Source organism: Oncorhynchus nerka, linkage group LG18 (genome assembly GCF_034236695.1).
Source record: "Oncorhynchus nerka isolate Pitt River linkage group LG18, Oner_Uvic_2.0, whole genome shotgun sequence".
NCBI classification, from domain to species: domain Eukaryota; kingdom Metazoa; phylum Chordata; class Actinopteri; order Salmoniformes; family Salmonidae; genus Oncorhynchus; species Oncorhynchus nerka.
The window spans coordinates 78,597,024-78,617,186 of record NC_088413.1 but is presented as its reverse complement, the minus strand read 5'-3'; the positions used below and the strand labels follow the sequence as shown (position 1 = coordinate 78,617,186).

Sequence of the window (20,163 nt, the reverse complement as noted above, 5' to 3'; positions counted from 1 at the left end):
AATGTCGCTATGATGCGTTCCTGTACGATTTCCTGACCATTTAGAAGTTAAATCATGTAGGAAATGTTTATTTTACCCACTGATAGAACAAACATTTACATCACTTAGCAGACACTCTTCTCAAGGAGTGCCTTACAGGAGCAAATAGGGTTAAGTGACTAGCTCAAGGGCACAACGACAGATCTTTCACCTAGTGAGCTTGGAGATTCAAACCAGCAACTTTTCTGTTATTGGCCCAGCGCTGTTAACTAGGCTACCTGTCACCCATAGGCTTTCACCAAATTGACAGGAGTTTCATGATTTTTTTATTCCTGGGGTGGATTATCGCTTTAAGGGAGCCAAATGTGACTCACCACCCGGATGCAGTTTTATGAGGCAAAATGTGAAACAGTTTTTTTTACATTGGATAAAAGTAGAGACTCAGAGTTACTAAATGGTACATCATACACTGCATTTGAGGATCAATGGGAAAGTCATTCTGCTTTGAAAGATGATCAACTTGTAAACTCACTTTTGAGAAAAATCGCTTATGAATGTTTTGGTATCTAGTGAAGAGCTCTTCTTTGTCTACACCCATTCAGCATCGTTCACACCCTCTTCAGCTTTAGCCCCACCCATCTCTGACCGCACACTTGACTCTGGCCGATGATTTGTTAACTTCTGGATAACATGAAAACAGCCTAACAAGCTCTGCTGGCAACAATTTCATTATGCTTTTTTGCAGATGTTTACTGACACCGGCCATATTCAACGGGTGTTGTACACACGTTAGGTAATGTTAGCTAATGAGCCAGCCAGCTAACGTTAGCTAGTGCAACAACAATGAACATTGCTTCCAACACTTTCTAACATTAGGCTCTAACTAGAAAAGCTGTGAGAAACATATAATGTCCGCTAGGGATCCAGCCAGCTAATGTTAGCTAACTTTGTCAAATAAGCACCAATCGGGGTCAAACAAAGCTAGCTAAATAGCCAGTGAGCTGGGCTTTATGGGAGTTTTCGGGAAACCCTGTTTCTGTCATCAAATATAGCTACTAACCTTGTACGACAGCATTTTCCTTTTGGACAAAAATTATAAGAACATTCAGAATTATGAAGTTATGAAAACTGGTTGTTTTGCAAATGTTGAATTTATAATATGGCTACTAATACTGGAAAAGCTAAATCAAAGTCCAAGTATAGAGATTTGACGATATTCTTACAGAAAAATGTAATATGAATGCAAATGTCTCCACGATTTGCCCAAATGTACCTGGTTGACTTCGCTCGTACATCAACTTATCCGTCTGAAACTTTGCACATACACTGGTGCCATCTTGTGGACACCAACGGAATTACAACCAGAGTGATGGCTGGAACTGGGACCATTCTGTTGCATTTCAAAGAGGGTGTTAGGAAAAAAAAGTTGTCATATGCAATATGCATACAAAATAATATACTTACCTGTTTGTATGTTGAAAAAAAGCATTGGAATTAAAAGTGAAATGTTTAAACTGCTTCATTATTTATGTATAACCAGTTGACGAAGAACAACTCCAATTTCATACATCATTGAAAATGTCTTATAAGAATCAAAAAGTTCAAATAACTTATATAATGAGGGAGACATTATATATCTTAGTACCTCATCAATTTAGGATTTGTATCAATGTGTTCGAGAGACAGGGAGCAGGTACAGAGTATTTTAACCAAGCAATGCAACGAAGCTGGATCATTCTGGCAATGATACCTGCACCATCTACACGCTGCAGAGACTCCCTAACTCTTCTCCATTGCACACGATGGCCCATCTTAAAGACTTCCTCTGACCATCTTTAAAGCTGGCATGGTGCATCCCTGCCTTAATGGGGCTGACTTTCTGGTCTAACTCTCCATCTGACATATCAGAATAGATTCCCTGACAGACAAATTATGTTCTTTCATCCTCCTGTAAAAAAAAAACATTTTTTAAAGTGAACCGTTTCATGGAATATGATTATATATCGACTATGAAACAAATAGGACATGGCCTGCTTATGAGTCGCCATAAAAGAAAGTTAAAAGATTAATTCAACTGAAAATGGCGAGAACAGGCGTTTGTAGGTAAATGCTTTCGGTTAGCTTGAGAATGATAATTGCATGATTTATCATTCTACGCTATGTATGAATGTAATATAGTACAATGTTATGAACCGACACTGAATCGTGTGAGCTAACTACTAGCTATGTAAAAGTTGGGCGGAAGAACGCCCAGTGCTGCTTACCTGAGATGCCATCATCACACAGTCCTTCTTCGTAGGTGTCCGCTATGACTTCCTTTGTGTCGGAAAGAAAGGATGAACAGTATTGGTTGTAGCCAAACTGACCAAAGGGTGGTTGATAGCGAAATTAAATTGGAGTTTTGTTTTCAAATACATTTTTTGTTCTCTAAATATTTTTTAGGAAAAAATGAATGAAGTTTTGCGCTTTATAACAAAATATTTGATTGCCAAAAAAATGTTGAACTTTGAAGCCTAGTTGATGCTGTCAGAAAAAATATTTTGGTTTGAAAATAAGAAAGTTGCTTTCAGATAAATAATTTTGGGAGATTTGCTCTTGACAAAAATACATCCATTTGTTGCAAGTTGGGGAGGGGGGCTAATAGCTGAACAATAGGCTGTTCAACCTTTACTAAAGAATAGTCTAATAGCCGAGCTAGGTGTGAAAACACCTATCACAGACCAGATTTGCCCTCATGACCAAGGGGGATTTAGAGCACTGATTATGCTTTTGGGTCACAATGCACTAAGGTGTCTCTAACTGACAATGAATGGGCAATATAAACCAAATAATAAACTGATCATTGTGCACAACATCAAATGAAACAAGCAGGGAGCAGGTTTCCAACCCTCAAACTTCTTGCCCGAAATCCAGCGAGCTATCGACTGTGCACCAAAAGCATGCCCAAGCCACAGAGTCGATAGAGCGTGTCCCTGTGGTAGCATGCTACACAATGTAGCAATAGTAATGACTTTTCAAATAAGGTACCTTACGAAGGTACCTTACGAACCACGTTATGGTGGCTGACAATTTGTTAGCTATGTTGTCCTTACGAACCACATAGCATATCATTACAGCTGTATGTACCGGTATGTTAGCTATCTACCTAATGTTAGTAGTTATCCATCAAACTTGACAGTGTATTAACTATAGGCTATCTAACTACCTAACGTTTATTGACTTGATTATTCCCGTCATTCTTAGCTTAGCTAAATGTAATAGTCATTGTGTATTCTCAATGGACATTAGGGTGCTTTCGTAAATTCGCTCTGGCTATCAATCCGATTTCAGAGCGCAGAATAATACATTTACCTGTATTGCCGGTGTCAGTAAACGTCGGCAAAAAAAGCTCAATTAAATTGTTTCCAGCAACACAGTCACCAACGCTCTGGTTAACACGGAAACTGCCTAACCAGCTCTGCTAGGGTGAGTAAAATGATCAAAGTGGTCTTATTTGTGTCTGGAAGTTGCTAGCAGGGTAGCCAACGTTAGCTTGGGTGCTTGACTGCCGTTGTAAGGCCAGAACGCTCAAATCAACCCTACTCCTTGGCCCGACCGTCCAGTGTGAGCTCCGAGAGCGAAACGGTCTGAATTTACTCAGAGGTTCTTTGTTTTTCATGGAATAGAAACCCCATAATATTAATCTAATTAATTGAACAAGTACCAGTCAAACGTTTGGACACACCTACTCATTCCAGGATTATTATTTTTTTCAACCTTTTTCTACGTTGTAGAATAATAGTGGAGACATCACACCTATGGAATCAGTTAATGTTAAGGGAATTTTTATCAATGTTGACTAATTATGTATACATTTCAATCAGGACTGACTAATCCGAATACTATTGTGCTACTGTACATGTATGAATTTTCTCTCTTGCTCCCAGTATTGAATATAATGTAGTGAATGTAGTCAAGAGTTTAGAACAATGACGGTCTGTTCCTTGGTACAAATGAATGAACTATGAATCCAGACTGTCTAGAATGCTTATCTACACTGACTGACCTTGGCTCTAGGCGAGGAGGGAAGGCTTGAGAGCTATAGAGCCTTTCTACCAGTGTCAAGAAGAGACGGAACATTTAGAAAACGCTGATGTCATTTTCAGTTTATAACCTGTGGTAAAATGTGTATGAACTCAGTACTCTTTTGAATAAAGGCTGTTACTTGACTTTTAAGACCGGACTCTGTCTATTCCTATAAAATAAGGGTCTTACAAATTCTTATGAATTGACAGTGTTTAATTGGGTATTAAAACAGAGGAATTAAATTCCTTCAACAATTGGTCCTTCGAAGCCGGGATCTAAAAATCCGTCCCTGCCATCTGGAGGTCGTACGCCGGAAAAATCGTGCACGTAAATTTTTTTTTTAAAAACCTGGCTTCTTCTCGATTGAGGTTAAAAACAGGCCGGTGTTTAACCCAGATGGGTACGGTGACAGATCCAAACGAACAGTGCTTTTCCCAGTCGGCAGCAGGTCAGTAGCCTTTATTCTCGAATTTGGGAGGGATTATTTAGGATATTTATTGATTAAAATGTTATAAAGGAGTTGGATTTGATCAATAATAGGTGCTTGAATATTCTGAACAAATAAAATGGGTTTCTACCTTGGGTTTTAACCAAAATCGATAGGAAGGAAACTTACCTGTGGTAAGGTGCAATACCATAAATAAACTAGAATTTAATAAATCCTGGTTTTGCAAGCCAGAAGGTTATTAAGGAGAGATATAGTACGCATTGGAGAATTAGGACGCTTGTTCCGTACAAATAGGATAGCCATTAATTCAAAAAACATACCTAAATAAAGTTTGAACCTGAGTCTATCTGTATATGGGAAGTAGTCTGACTATCAAGAAGTAGCAGATAGATATATATATAAAACAGGTGAGGATAAATTAGGCTTGGTGAGAAGGCAGGGTAATTCTAGGCGAACAGAATAATTGAACCTGTACAATGCTGAAAGAAATTAATATCAAAGGATGAGGTTAACTTAGTCTAGAGTAGTGAGATATGAGACATTAACGTTGAAAGTCCCAAAAAGAATATCCTACGGGTGAAATGTAATGTCCGATCAAACGTCTTCTATGGACGTGGTTCACAGGAAGGAAAATAAATACTGACTATCTTTAAAGAGACACACACATAATAAAGTAATTAAGTAACGGTAAATTGCTAACTCGTAGAAAGACACGCACATAGAATTTAAAATTAAATCTAGTAAGGCATAGATAAGTGATTAAATACCATAGCTACTAGTAACGGTAAGGATTAAGAATGGGTGGAAATGCCTGAAATGAAGATTGGAACTAACGGGAGACGAAAGCATAATATGGAACAGAGAGACAAGAGAAACATTGATTTCGGTCTAAGATGGAGAAAGAAATACGATTTTGATGGCCGTCTAAATGTAGAAAAGCTGGAATCACTTATAAAACGGATACATAAGGAATGTGAAAAAAGCAGAATACACAGCCGGAGTTTGGCTTTCGGAAGCAAAAAAGAGATTTGGAGGCGCAGGAAAAAAGGTTAAATCTGTTTATTATGTGTTTTAGATTGAATTGAAAAAAGAAGGCATTAAAAATAATGGCGAGACAATTTTGATGTAATACGCTATTTTGCCTGTTATATATATATATATATATATGTAAACATTCATATACATAGTTCATATATTATACAGCGCCAAGCCAAACCGCCTGACTCAAGTCATCTTACGTACCCCTGCTAAAACAGGAACTAGCTCACACAGCCAGCAATAAAACTACCCCCTAACACTATCCCCTCAGCTTTGTTGTCTTACGACCCCAGGAAACAAAGACATTCCACATACACCCAGCCATAGTAAACTGCCCCTCTACCTCACGAACCCCTGACACAAACATCTCCTAGTATAAACACACTTTAGCCCTTCTACTGGTCGGGTGCCCAGAACAGAAGACTGCTGTGCACCAATGGGGGCTCCTGCTCTGGCAAGAGCAGGTCCGCCTCCAACCTTTTGGGACCAGTTAGAAGACCAACACGACAAGACTCTACCTACTTTATTCTATGTATAAAAATGAATGAAACCTTTGTATAAGCTCTCTTTTTCACCTGACTCCTTATCGAGTTATATGAACTAGATCCGTGCACGTAAAACTGCGGGACAAGATATCTTTTAACTCATTAAAACTGCCTTTTGTTACAACTGAAATCCACTCTGTCCAGCGCCCGTGATTTGGTCTCGACTCTCCAGTATTTAAACACTAACATGCCCAAAATGATCTGGTGGAATAATGTATTGAGATGGAGTCGTATTTAAATAAATGTATCATAGAAGAGAAAGTCACCTAAAGTTAAAGGTAGGGAATAACGGAGAGATACGACAACTTCGTGCTATGAATCGACTGACATACGATAAATTTAGCACAAAACATGGTACGTTTAAATGTTAGGGTATAGAAAGTTGAGAAGTTGGGTTGGTTTTACTCTGTTGATTAGAATTTAAAACTGAACTCAATCTGAATAGGGAATATATATTTTACAGAGGCAGGCAGATTTGTGGCGTCGTTTTACGCTTTCTCGAACAACATCGTTCTTCACATTTAAACAGAAAAGGGGTGTGGCATTTAGAGGGAAAATGTGTGCATTATAGCTTAGAGTTGCTTTTCAAAAGTGGCTAAAAGTTCCAAATACATTTTTTTAAAGGAGCTAAATATTGATTTTTGGTTAGGTAACGCCAGGTGGAATTTGAACAAGAAGTTAACGTATTCTAAAAATACTATCTGTTTTTCATTACGGGGAACAAGTATATGTCTTATCTTAAAGGGACAGTGCACGTTTAACACAGTGGTTTGAGTGTATGGCAGTGTATAAAATATTTTGGGATGACAATTTGAAGATAGACTGAATGAGTTACATGAAAGATCGAGAGATTTAAAAAATGATGTGAAGAGATTATCAGAATTATTAGGCTATGGGAGAGGGAGACTGGATGTAAAAACTAGCAGCTGATACGCTAGGTGGGCATCATAAGATTTGTGGCGTTTATTTGGATTGTATTAGGCTATGGGAAAGGGAGACTGGATGTCTGTATCGTAAAACATCGTGATAATGGATTCTGATGGTGGTCGATTCCGGGTTTGATTGTTTATGTAACACCAGTGAATTTGAGCACTGTTTCCATTGTGTGGAACCATGTTAGGGTATTTAACCCTTTCATGCGTGAGTTCCAAATATCTCTAACGGTCGCCCCAGCGGGAGTTTTTTTTATGTTAGAATGTTCTCTCCATTCCAGAATGTGATTGATACGTAACAGTACATTTTATCCGCGCTGTCCTCAAACTAAAGCACACAGCCTGTTTATATTTATAGGTTGTTTTAACTTCAATTTCAAATGATTTTCAAACCCTGGCCTTATGACTCCCAAGTGACGCAGCGGTCTATGGCACTACATCTCAGTGCTAGAGGCGTCACTACAGACACCCTGGTTCAAATCCAGGCTGTATCACAACTGGCTGTGATTGGGAGTCCCATAGTGCAGCGCACAATTGGCCCAGCGTTGTCTGAGTTTGGCCGGTGTAGGCCATCATTGTAAATAATAATTTGTTCTTAAATTACTTTCCTAGTTAAATAAATAAAAAATATGACCATGGTTTGTTTATTTGGTCTATTCAGCATAGCTCTGTTCTGCCCTGCCTTGCCCCCTTGTGGAGCCCAAAAGTTAGTTTCTTACTGTTATAACTCAAATCTGAGATTTTGTCAATGCAATAAACTATTTTTTTATAGCAGTGTTTATTATGTTACTTCTTTGTAGTATTGTTTTATTGCTATATCCTTATATTGTATTCTAATGAATAATTCCTCTTTATTCTGTACTTTCAGAAACCAGAAACATTATTTGCCAATATCATAATTGGAGCTGAAGAATGAGGACAGCTTTTGTATGCTAACGTACACTCCTTAACAGTTGTACTGGATGAAAACACATATGCCATATGTAATATTCATCTATTTTATTGCAGTATTGGTAGTTCAACAACTTGTTTTACTAGAGGACAAAAAACGGAATATGCATAACACATATTTAATATCCATGCAGTGACTGAACAACAACTGCATTTCCACCCCCATCTCTAAAGGCATAGTATCATGGCTGGTCACCTGTCAAGGTCAGTCAGTCACTTATTGCTGCAGATGTGCTCAATAATGCTTGAGCATGTGATACTCCTCAAAGCATGGTGAAATACATAGAGGTGTAATCACAAGCTAGACACATGTATTTTGTCATCTTCCTCTGCTTACTTCTCCTGGCGCCAGACAGGCAGACTTTGCAATGCCTCCGCGTGCGACTACCTTGAGAAGCAGTTTGAGGGACTTTGCAGGGAAAATGCCGTGCAGTGAGGCGTAGGGGATTGTCTGCAGCAGGACGGCCCCCAGTGGATGGGCGCCGAGGGGTGTGGTGCTCCTCCAGCAGCTCTCTCATGAGGTTCTCTCTGTATTTTTGGTAGGTAATTACTTTACCTATGAAGGAGTGGGGAGGATGAGGAAAGTTAGAGGATGATGAGGCAGTGGGTAGGTGGGTGAGATATTGTCACTATAATTGCATAATGGATTTGTATGTGAACTGTACATCCAATTACAAAAATACCTTGTTCAGTAATCATCTCACCTGTTAGTTGGCGGTGAACTATGCTGCCGTTGAGGACAGCAGTGTCGATCAGATGGAAAAAATATCTTCTTATACCACTTGGTCGTTTTCCCGAGTGCATTCCACAAAGCTGTTTATCATGTCTGCCTTATCCACAGCCCCCATTTTGAGGTTATAATCAAGCACACAATCTGGTTTGATCAATCTCTCTCCGGTCAGGTGGTCCACCTTCCCTGTGGCCGACATGGTTGCTGTGTGGACAGTGGAGAGGACATGGACGTCTCGTCTCGTTTGTCATGCCACTTTACTGCCAGCTGTTGACCGTTCTCCTGGAACTCCACCTCCCCTCTCTGCATCTTCCTGCATCCGAATGCCGGCATCCCCTTCCTGTTCGACCTGACTGTGCCACAGGCCCCTGTGCTGTTGGAGAGTGTTGATGATAAGATTGGAGGAACTGGACTCGGTCATGAACCAGGACACGGTGGAATAAAATATATGTAGGCTGTTTATTCAGTGAAAAAGTATTGCTCAGGCGTGCACGGGCTGTTCAATTGACTCAGAGAGAGACCCTGGAACGCGCCCCGAAATATGTTGTGCATGAGAATTTATACATAGAATGACGTAGGTAGATTCTGGTAGTCCTGGCTTCTGGTAGGTTGCTTGTAGGTGATAGACAGTCCTCTCCAGCCTGATGTCCATATCCCATTGGTTCTTGACAGAGTTCTTTGTCTTTGGAGCCCATCCCGAAGGGGGTCGAGTGTATGTTTAGGAATTTCAGTGTTTATGTTCAGTGTATATGTTATCTCAGTCAGCCCCCCGTACGGGGTAGTACCAGTGCGCTTAGTATCTACAGAAGGACAGGGGGAGGGGAAGGTTTATGACACAGTGTGCAAGCTATTTTATCATGCTTAGGCCACAGGCAGACAACAGTCAGTGAATGCGTTATTACATGTGTTAAAATGTTACTACAAGAGCAGATGCTGGAAGAGTGTGGGACTGCTGTACCAATTGTCCACGTACAAAGTGTGTCCCTTGCCGAGATGAGGAGCCAGCATGGTCATCACCACGGACCCTGACACCCCAAGCCCCTCATAATGTTTGATGTCAGTGGTGGACCCTGTAAACTATAATATCCTGGACAAATCCTGTCTTCACGTCTGCACATGACAAAGACCTTGCCTCCAAACCTGTGCCTTTTGGAGGGGAATATATTGACGGAACGCCAGCCTACCTTTCCATAACATCAGGGACTCATGAATGCATAGGTCCTTGTATGGCACAAAGACCAAATGCTGATGTCAGGCTGATAAGAACATTTCTTATTTTGTGTAACGGGTCATTTAGGATGGCAGTAGCATTGTTGACAAAATGCATGCATCGCAGCAGAACTAGGAAGCGATCTTGGGAAAAGAGGGAGGCAAAGAAGGGAGTTGCAAACATAGGATCTGTGCTCCAGTATTCTCTTAGGGAGTTCTTCTTTACTATTCCCATGAGAAGGACTGTCACCAGGAAGGTATACATTTCACTAATTGTGGTTGTCACCCATTTAGCGAGTTTCCCCCTCACTCCTGGCTCTCTCTTCTCCTGTAGCTCTAAGGAATAGCGATTGGGCTCCTCAACTATCTCTCCCACCAGCTCCTCTGTCAGAAACAACTTGAAGCACTCTGCCTCAGTTGGAAATGGCAAGGGGCGTTGCACTCCAGACTGGGACTCGTCAAAGCAGACAGCAGGGCCAGGTGGGGTGAAATGACTGGTGGCCTTCCAGCTACCACAGAACTCCTGTACTTCATCCACTGTCGGTCTGCCTCCCTCACCACCAGCATCTTCAAAGGGACCTGGTACTTCCTCAGTGGACAAGGGAAATTCAGATTCAGGGTTCTCAATGGCTACAAGGTTGGGGGGCAGCTCCTCACGGTCACTGTCAGAATCTGATTCCTGACTTTCATACTCAGACTCATTGTCAGAATTTTAAAAAAATCTCCAGAATTTCCACATTTGTGAGTTGTCTCCTTTTGAAAGACATTGTTAATGCTACAGCTTAGCTCACTAGCTACATACATAAACAACAACACTGAATGGCGCAGAGTGGGAGGTTACGTGGTTGACTGCCAGCACGCACCACTTGTATCAATAAATCACTATCAGAAAATGTCTAGAATGCTTATCTACACTGACTGACCTTGGCTTCAGGAGAGGAGGGAAGGCTCGAGAACTATAGGGCCTCTCTACTAGTGTCATGAAGAGATAGAACATTTAGAAAACGCTGACGTCATTTTCAGTTTATAACCTGTGGAAAAATTTGTATGTAACCAGTACTCTCTTCAATTAAACGCTGTTACCTGACTTTTAAGACCGGGGCTCTGTCCATTCTTATAAAAATATTGGGTCATACAAACCCTTCGAATGCATTGACAGAGTATTAAATTCTGATTGGGAAATAATACAGAGGAATTTAGAATTCCTTCAACATTATTCTTGTGGTTTCTTTTTCCGATCAGTTTCGTCCTGTTTGGTTGGACTGGGACTTTACGCTCCCTTGTGTGTGTGGTGTGACCGTCTCTCTGGTTTGGTTGGACTGGGACTTTACGCTCCCTTGTGTGTGTGGTGTGACCGTCTCTCTGTTTGGTTGGACTGGGACTTTACTCTCCCTTGTGTGTGTGGTGTGACCGTCTCTCTGGTTTGGTTGGAATATTAAAGATCCACATCTTTTGAACTACCCTGCTCTCTGCGCCTCCTGCACTCACTACTTATTGAAGCCGTGACTCCATGGTGCTGTAGAGAAACCTCTGCTGTTGGGACAGCTTTATGTCGACCCTAACAGTTTGTGGGCACCGTTTGTTAAAGTTACAGTGCAATTAAGGTATTGTTTAGTGTTGTGTTGTGTAGTGGCTTTGCTGGCATTCATCTAAAACATTTTGGGGGAGTTTTCCCCACCAAGATGTACATGCTGCAATCACCACTGGGTGGGTGAATTATAACACCACAACCCTGTTACCTATAGATAGACAGTCTAGAAATGTTTAAACTATTTACATGTGTTTGGTAAGCTTGCATTCCATTCCCCCTGTCACATGGGGATCTATGGTTGATTCTAGATGAAATAGTCAACTCTGTTACAGTCAACCCTGTCACTTTATTTGGCCCTTAATAGGCACTTGCTATAGTCTGTTTTTGTTACTCTTGAGATGGAAAACATGTTTTATATTAAGTTGAACATGTGCTCTTTATGACAGAATGTTAGAATTAGGTGAAATAAAAGTTACACTCCCCAAAAGGTACTCAATTGGTGGAATGACCCGAGTACTGAACTGGAGGTGGGAGAGCTAACGATGCGTCTACTGTTGCTCTCTCCTCAGACTCTTAGAGAAGCTATTTCAATCTGATATTTCTCCTATGGTCTAAAATAGATGTGTATAGAGGACTCCTCTCTAATATAACATGTCACACATTGTATCAAACTGATGGAATGTTAGGTGTCTCATTGAAAGTCTAACATCTACCATGACTACTGGATGTTTCAATTCTAATAAATAACAAAACAATCCACACCGTAACAACAATATTGCTTTTTAAAAATGCTTTTATTAAAGAGTAAAACTTTAATAACAAAATGACATCATCAAACATCACTGGCCTGACTTGAGCAGCTCTGCCCGGGGATGGAGCCAGTAATATATAGATATTTTCTAGGACTGTAGAGGTGGTGATCAGAGATTAATTTAACTAGGATAAAGATGAGAGTCTCTGCTCTGGGGAGGAGGGTCACTGACCTTTGATGGTTTGTTGCCTGATAAAGAGGATACTTGCTGGCTTGAGGAGACTATAATGTTTTGAGGAGGAAATGTGGCTCGATGACTTAAAGAGGAGGAGGAATTATTGGGCGACACTTTTAATTACCAACGTAACCTCAGTGGAACTGTGGCTTCATTGAGTTCCAGCTCTAGGCAGACAGCACATCAGGAAGGCTGTAAGACATCACAGAGACAGGTAAGTATCTATATATTTACATGTGTGTTGCATGTACACTAAACCCTCACATTTGGATAATGTCCCTTTTTAAAGTGATGACATGTATATTAACAGTGTAAAACATGAAATAGATGTTTAAACATTCTTTACCTCATCCTAATTTTCTTCCAGATGCTTGGCTTTTTCTTTGTCTTTGTCTTGGAGATTGGCTCTGATGTTTCAGCCTCTTCTGGAGCTTCTAGCTGCTGGCTGTCTGGCCCCCCCTGATGGTTCTCTGAACTCCCCTCCTGGTTCTCTGCCCATGCCTGTTGCCTCCTTGGCCCCTCCTGCTGGCCATCTCCAGATGCAACAGGCTCTTGGCTTACTTGTTGACCTGTCGCCCACCCCGGCAATTCCTGACCTTGGTTGTAGTCGTGGCTGTGTTGGGTGGTTGGACACCGGGTGATGTACTGGGTGCTGAACTTCTGTATTTGCTCATCAGCCTCCAGATTAATCTGCTCCAGGTACTTTTCCTTCATCTTCTCCCTCTCCTCCTTCAGTTGTTGATGAGTGTGTTTTTTAAGCAGGGACCGCTCTCTCCACTGCTTGTTGAAATCCTCCAACTTCTTCCTTCTCTCCTCAGCCTTCAGCAGCTCCTTCCTCTTCTCCCTCTCTCTCTCTGCCCGGGTCATGGTTAGCCTTATGGGTCCAGGGATGACTGGAAGGGGAGAAGTAGAGTTCTCATTCAACTTAGTGGATCTGGTGTCAACTTAAATGTAATGGACACAGGGAATTAGGAATAGAAAACACAATTGGATCTCAATGATTCTTTACTCTTCTCATTTGAGCATGGCATGGAGTTTGTTAATACATTTAAATAATTCCCATCCTGAATTGACCTGGCCCTAAGTTTAACACGAGTCCCAAATGGCACCTATTCTTTGTAAAGTGCCAGGGCCGGCCCTAGGCATATGCGATTGCTTAGGGCCCCATGGCAACTAGGGGCCCCCTGACCCCCCAAAAACCTTTTTTGGTCAAATTACCCAGGGGCCTTGAACTACAGTGAGCCCCCATTAATTTTGTTAGTCAATTTCATTCAGATATTATCTTAACGTGCCATAAGTCATGGCAAAATGTGTAAAATTGAAGGAAATAGATTTCAAAACAGCTAATTCTTCTCTCCACCCCATGGGAAAATGTGTAGATTTGCAGCAAACTTGCTTAAAAAATGCAATATGTTCTCTACGCCCCGTTGCAAAGTGTAGATTGGGAGGAAATGTAGTCAAAAACCTGAACAAAATGTTTCTTAGGGCCTCAAAAGGCTATGATGCACTACTTTAGACCAGGGTCATTGAGATCCAGTTGAGTTTTCCATTCTAAATTCCCTGTGTACATTACATTTAAGTTGATACCAGATCAGCTTGACCATTTTGGACAGTCGTTTTATATTGAAACAATGATGCAACATGATGACTGGTGTGGAACGTATGTGTGTAGAGGAGACTACAGAGGATGATGTCATAAGCAGAGGGAAAACAGGTCTTACCTATGTGGACAATCTTTTCGCCCTCCTCAGCTTCTCTCTGACAGGTTCTCTCTATCTTTTGAGGTTCCTCTTCTCCCACTTCTTGTTTACCCAGCCCACAGCTCTCCTTCGGATACTTTTATCAGGTGGGAGAATGTCCTCCTTGTCATCTTCCTTCTCCTCCTCCTCTTCAGTGTCCTCTAAGTCACCCCTCTTGTACTCAAGGATCTCCCTTCTTTCCTCTTCCGCCATCTCTTTTTCTTTACCTCTAAAATCTTCTCTCTCTCTCTGATTAAAGCTAAATGGCCTTCAAAGACTCTCTTTCTCTGCTCCTCTCTCTCTTCCTCTCTCTGCCTCTCCTCCTCTCTAAGTCTCAACATTTCTTTCTGTCTAGCAATTTCAATCTCTCGTTTTCTATCCTGCTCCTCTTGTTGTCTTGCCCTCTCCTGTTTTCTTTCCATCTCCAGCCGTCTTTCCTCCTTCTCCCTCCTGATTTGTTGTCCTCTTTCTATGTGTTCTCGTTCCCCTTCAACACTTCTAACCTCCTCTCTTTACGCCTATTGAAGACTTCCCGTGCTTTTGCTTTAACATTAACTACTACATGTTTCTTCATGCTTACTTCCTTTCCTCTCTCTTCTCTTTCCCTGTACTCTTCCTCTGCTTTCTTAATCACTTCCTGCTTTTCTTCCATCTCTCTCTCCTGTTCTATCTCCAGTTCATTCTGTCCCTCAATATCCCCCAAAATATTTTTCTGCCCCTCCTTTCTTCTTCCTGCTTCCTCCCTTTCTCTCATAATCATATTTTCGTTCTCCATCTCTTTCTGTTGCTGATCTCTTAATTCCATCTCTCTCTGATTCTCATTGTCTTTCTCCCTTTCTTTCTCCTTCTCCTTTTGTTTCTGTCTCTCTTCTTGTTGTTGTCGTCTGTGTATCTCTTCTATCTCTCTGTCTCTTGTTCTTCCTCTCTTCCTCCTTCTCCATGTCAATTTGCTTCTGTTTCCATATATCTTCTTCTTGATCTCTCTCAAACGATCTCTTTCTCTCCTCTTCTTGTTGTCGTCTCTCTTCTCACCCATCTCTCTCTTTCTCTTCTCACCCATCTGTCTCTGTCTCTTCTTCTTCTCTTTCTTCCTCTTCCATCTCTATTTGCTTCTGTTTACATCTTTCTTCTTCAATCTCTCTTTCAATCTCTCTCTGTGTCTCTTCTCTTTCCATATTTTTCTGTCTCTTCTCCCTTCTCTTTCTTTTGATCTCTCTCTCTGTCTCTCTTTCTCCCCTCTCTTTCTTCCTCTTCCATCTCTATTTGCTTCTGTTTACATCTTTCTTCTTCAATCTCTCTCTGTCTCTCTTCTTCTCTTTCCATAATTTTCTGTCTCTTCTCCATTCTCTTTCTTTTGATCTCTCTCTGTCTCTCTTTCTCCCTCTCTTTCTTCCTCTTCCATCTCTATTTGCTTCTGTTTACATCTTTCTTCATTGTTTCTCTTTCAATCTGTCTCTGTCTCTCTTTCTCCTCTCTCTTTCTTCCTCTTCCATCTCTATTTGTTTGTGTTTACATCTTTCTTCTTCAATATCTCTTTCAATCTTTCTCTGTCTCTCTTTCTCCTCTCTTTCTTCCTCTTCCATCTCTATTTGCTTCTGTTTGCATCTTTCTTCTTCAATCTCTCTCTGTCTCTCTTCTTCTCTTTCCATAATTTTCTGTCTCTTCTCCATTCTCTTCCTTTTGATCTCTCTCTGTCTCTCTTTCTCCCTCTCTCTTTCTTCCTCTTCCATCTCTATGTGCTTCTGTTTGCGTCTCTCCTCTTCTTTCTCTCTCCATCTCCTTCTTCTTCTCATCTTCTTGTTGTCTCTGTTTTGGTATTTTCTCCATTCTCTTTCTTTCTACCTCTTTCTGTTTGTTGTGCTCACCCTCCATCTTCTCCTCCATGTCCATTTGGTTCTGTTTCCATTTATATTTGTCTGTTTCCATATTTTCTAATTCTATCCGCTGTTCCTTGATTTTCTTGAAGACTTCCTCCAATTCAGACGTCTTTTTGTCATTGATGAGGGCTGTCTCCATCTCCATCTCTCTCTCCACTCTATTTTTCATCTCCTCTTCACTTCGTCTCCAATCATTTTCTCTCTCTGTCTCTATCAAATGTTCTCTCTGGTTCAGTCTCGTCTTTCAATCTAATCTCTTCCTTCATTCTCACAACCTCTCTGTCTAAAACTAGTACATTTTGGTTAACCTGTTTCACTCTCTCATTCTGTCTTCTAAACGCTTCTTTCGCTCTTTCAAATTTGATTTTGTATTGAATCTCTTTTGTTGTCATATCTTCTTTCAGTCTCTCAACCTCTCTCTCTAACTCTTTTACCTTTTCGTTAACCAGTTTGACTTTCTCATTCTCTCCAATACGCACGTCTCTTTCTCTTTCAAATATGATTTCCTTCTCAATCTCTTTCAATCTCTCAATCTCTCGTTCTAACACTTTTATCGTTTCTTCTGCCTGTTCCACTTTCTTCTTCATTTCTTGTCTTTCCAATTCTGCTTTTCTCCCCCTTTCCATCTCCCTTTCTCTCTCTCTTTCCCTCTCTCTTCCTGTCTCAATAGGTTTGTTGTTCCAGGCCAGTCTTGGTCGCTGATCCTCCATGACTTTCTGCCATAGCCTCAATCTCTCAATCTCTTGCTTCATTTTAAAAGGTAAAATTAGTGATAATCTATGACCAAGACATACTTTCAAAGGATTTGCAGAGAACGATACACAGCAATACAACCTAGAACTAGGTAATTGAATCAAACACTGGACAACATCAATAGCAGGGTCATTTTGATCAATTCATCCGGACAAATCATTGTCAATTAATGTATTATCATGGTTTGAAAAAATTACGAGACATTTTATGGTATCAATGTCCACAATGTGTACAAATACAAACACACAACCTTCTTGCCCATTCAGTTAGGGGGTTGAGAAATTCCTGTTACAATTTGTGTGATGTTACAACAATGTTGCCTCTGATGTTTATGCTTGTAGAAATGACTCCTACAAATGATGCTTCACTAATGCAACTATTTACAACCTGCACAGATACAGTTATCAACAACAACAACAGTAATGACGTTAATAAGGAAGTGGATATTCAACCGGCAGAAGAAAGGCATAGGGGTTGAGATAAATGAAGGTTAGGTTCAGGACCTAGGGTTGGGTTAAGGTAAAGGTTAGGTATAGTTTCAGTGAGGTTAAGGTAAGGGTTAAGGAAAGGAATAAAAGTTAACATTGGGTTAGCGTACCGCTGTCTGCCACTATTCATTTTCAGCTGGGTGAATATACACTGCCTTTTAATAATAACAATGACATGTCTTACGTGGGCCAGTTGTAGGTCCACCATCAGTAGATCCAGCAGTTGTTTGAGTCTGTGGATCTCCTGCATTTTTCTCTGGTGCTCCATTGCTTCTGTGGCTCTCTCTGCCTCCCTCTGTCTCTCTGCCTCCCTCTGTCTCTCTGCCTCCCTCTGTCTCTCTGCTTCCCTCTGTCTCTCTGCCTCCCTCTGTCTCTCTGCTGCTCTCTGTCTCTCTGCTTCTCTCTGTCTCTCTGCATCTCTCTGGCTCTCTGCTTCTCTCTGTCTCTCTGCTTCTCTCTCTCTCTCTGCATCTCTCTGGCACTCTGCCTCCCTGTGGCTCTCTGCCTCCCTCTGGCTCTCTGCTTCCCTCTGGCTCTCTGCCTCCCTCAGTCTCAGGATCTCAGCCTTCCACTCTGTCATTATACCCCTTTCTACTCTTCTTCTCCTCCTTTCATCTTTTAAAAGGGCTCGGAGATGGTCTGTCTCAGACTGTAATTGTTCAATGATCTTGTCCATCTCCGATCCACCATTCCTCTTCTTCTTTTCCTCCTCCCAGAGGCACACTTGAAGTCTGTCCATCTCCTTCTTCTGATTTCGGATCGTTCGATCCTTCCCCCTCAACTCAAGCATGTGGGCTTCCTTCTCTGTACAGGTCTTCTTCTCTTCTCTCAGGAAGTGAACCTCCATCTCTGCCTGCTTGTAGCTGGGAGCAAAGGAATGTCAACACATTATTTAGGAAGTGAACTCAGACAATTTACTACAATATTAAAATAATAATTAAACATCTGCTCAATTTAACTGTCTTTAATAACACAAATCACACAACTGTGACTTACAGTAGGTGAATGTGATGAGTTGACTGTCCATGATGGCCAGAGGTGGGTCATGTGTCACTCTCTGGTCCAGGGCGTTACGTACAGCTTGCAGACACTGAGCCTTCCTTCAGCAAGCCGCACATAATGCCCTGGACCAGAGCTAGGTTATGTGATGAATGACTTACAGACTGTTCCATATGATAGGAGGGGGTAAGAAGACAGTCCCAGTAGGACACATAATGCCCTGGACCAGAGCTAGGTTATGTGATGAATGACTTACAGACTGTTCCATATGATAGGAGGGGGTAAGAAGACAGTCCCAGTAGGAGACGGAGATCGTCCAGAAGAAGAAGAGGTGTCCATCTCCTCAGAGACTGCAGGAAAGGTCTACAAGTTTTATTTCTGGAAAATAAAGAGATACCTTCATTCAGCAACAATGTGTGTTTCTATGTTTCTGTCACTAGATGGTGCCATTGTACACAACATTTACTCACCAGGTCAGTGAATTCAGAAACAGTCTTCAGAGTTGAGTCCTCAAGCTCTAGCCTACAACCCATCATGCATCAGTACAACTAATATAATAATACCTCATCACAACTTCATAATCACAGTACACCTGGATTGTGTTCACAAAGTGTTTCAGGGTAGGAGTGCTGATCTAGGATCAGGTCTCCTCCTGTCCATCAAAACGTATTCAGTTTGATTTAAAAGACCAAACTGATTATTGATCAGCACTCCTTCTATGAGACTTTGAATATGGGAAAGAACCTTTCTGGCATATGCTGGCTAGACAGTACACAGACAATTCAGATGGTCCGACAGACAGACAGAAGAGTAGATACAGATGGAGTGATTGATAGCAACAGAAATAACAAAGCTATAATAAATAATTGTATTTTATAAGGCTAGGTATATAATGTCAGAAAGAAAACATATTTCAAATATATTAACGTTCACCTTCACATGTGTTATCTTACCATGACAGAATTATAGGCTAAGTAGGCTAGCGGATGGTTAATGTATTGTAAACTTTTGTAAATATTTGACTCACCTCAAATCACACGTGTCAAAGCGCAGTTTTAGTGTTGAACTGAAGAATATCTTCGGCATGAACTTTCTCTGGTCTGGAGCTGTATTGTTGCGTCATTTGGAACGCTTGAGCGTCATAATCCGTTCAACGCGCCTGCTTGATTGACAGCTAGGGGTTCTCCTGCGCATCAGTGTCCAAAAGTCGATAATGTTTAGCTACTCATAATTGATAAAGACATTTATAACTATTTTCACTTGACTTTTATTTCGTGTATTTTTGCCTAAGGTTATTTGGAATTCTATTGTAATGACCTGACTAGATCATAAATGAACAATTGTCCAGACAGAGGCTTGAGTTTGTGAATTGACGGTTTATTGAACCAACTTTACACAGGCTACTGTTTGGGCCGTAGCTCACGCCAAATAGATGACAGATAACCCACAAGCCAATCGTGACCTTCTCTTGTGAAGCCCAGACGTAAGAGAGAGAGAACAAAGGCTGAACCTGGTCTTAACTTCCAATGCCCAACCCCTCCACGCCACTCCGCTAACCACCAGGATGCCCGCATCAGAACATTCCAGGCATTCCCGTGATTGGCAGATAGCAGGTTGATTGACATGTCGGACCCCGCGAACACCGGGTACTGGTCAGTACAACACAACCACCTCCTAGCCTAGCACATAACACACAGCTGTCTGTGCGGGTCGCTACACAGCCCCTCCACCACAAAGTCCCTCGTCCCCGAGGGAACAAACAAAGTCTCTGAAGCGACCCGGAGGTCTCCTTTGCCTGCGTGGCCGTGATGGTCGCAGAGTGCCCCTCTGGGAACCAGGGGATGAAGGCAGGGATATGGGGGACAAGGAAGCGGGAACGGGTATTACAGTCCG

General features: G+C 41.4%; 2 long non-coding RNA genes across 2 annotated transcripts; one reads left to right on the top strand and one right to left on the bottom strand.

The window, feature by feature from the left end:
- Window positions 1-7,991: 7,991 nt before the first annotated feature.
- On the bottom strand, window positions 7,992-8,870 carry LOC135561589 (uncharacterized). Its single transcript, XR_010459585.1, has 2 exons — window positions 8,663-8,870; window positions 7,992-8,514 (listed from the first exon to the last, which is right to left on the bottom strand). It is a non-coding gene; the product is annotated as an uncharacterized LOC135561589 (long non-coding RNA).
- LOC135561590 (uncharacterized) lies at window positions 8,323-9,148 on the top strand. Its single transcript, XR_010459586.1, has 2 exons — window positions 8,323-8,497; window positions 8,861-9,148. It is a non-coding gene; the product is annotated as an uncharacterized LOC135561590 (long non-coding RNA).
- The last annotated feature ends 11,015 nt before the right edge of the window (window positions 9,149-20,163 follow it).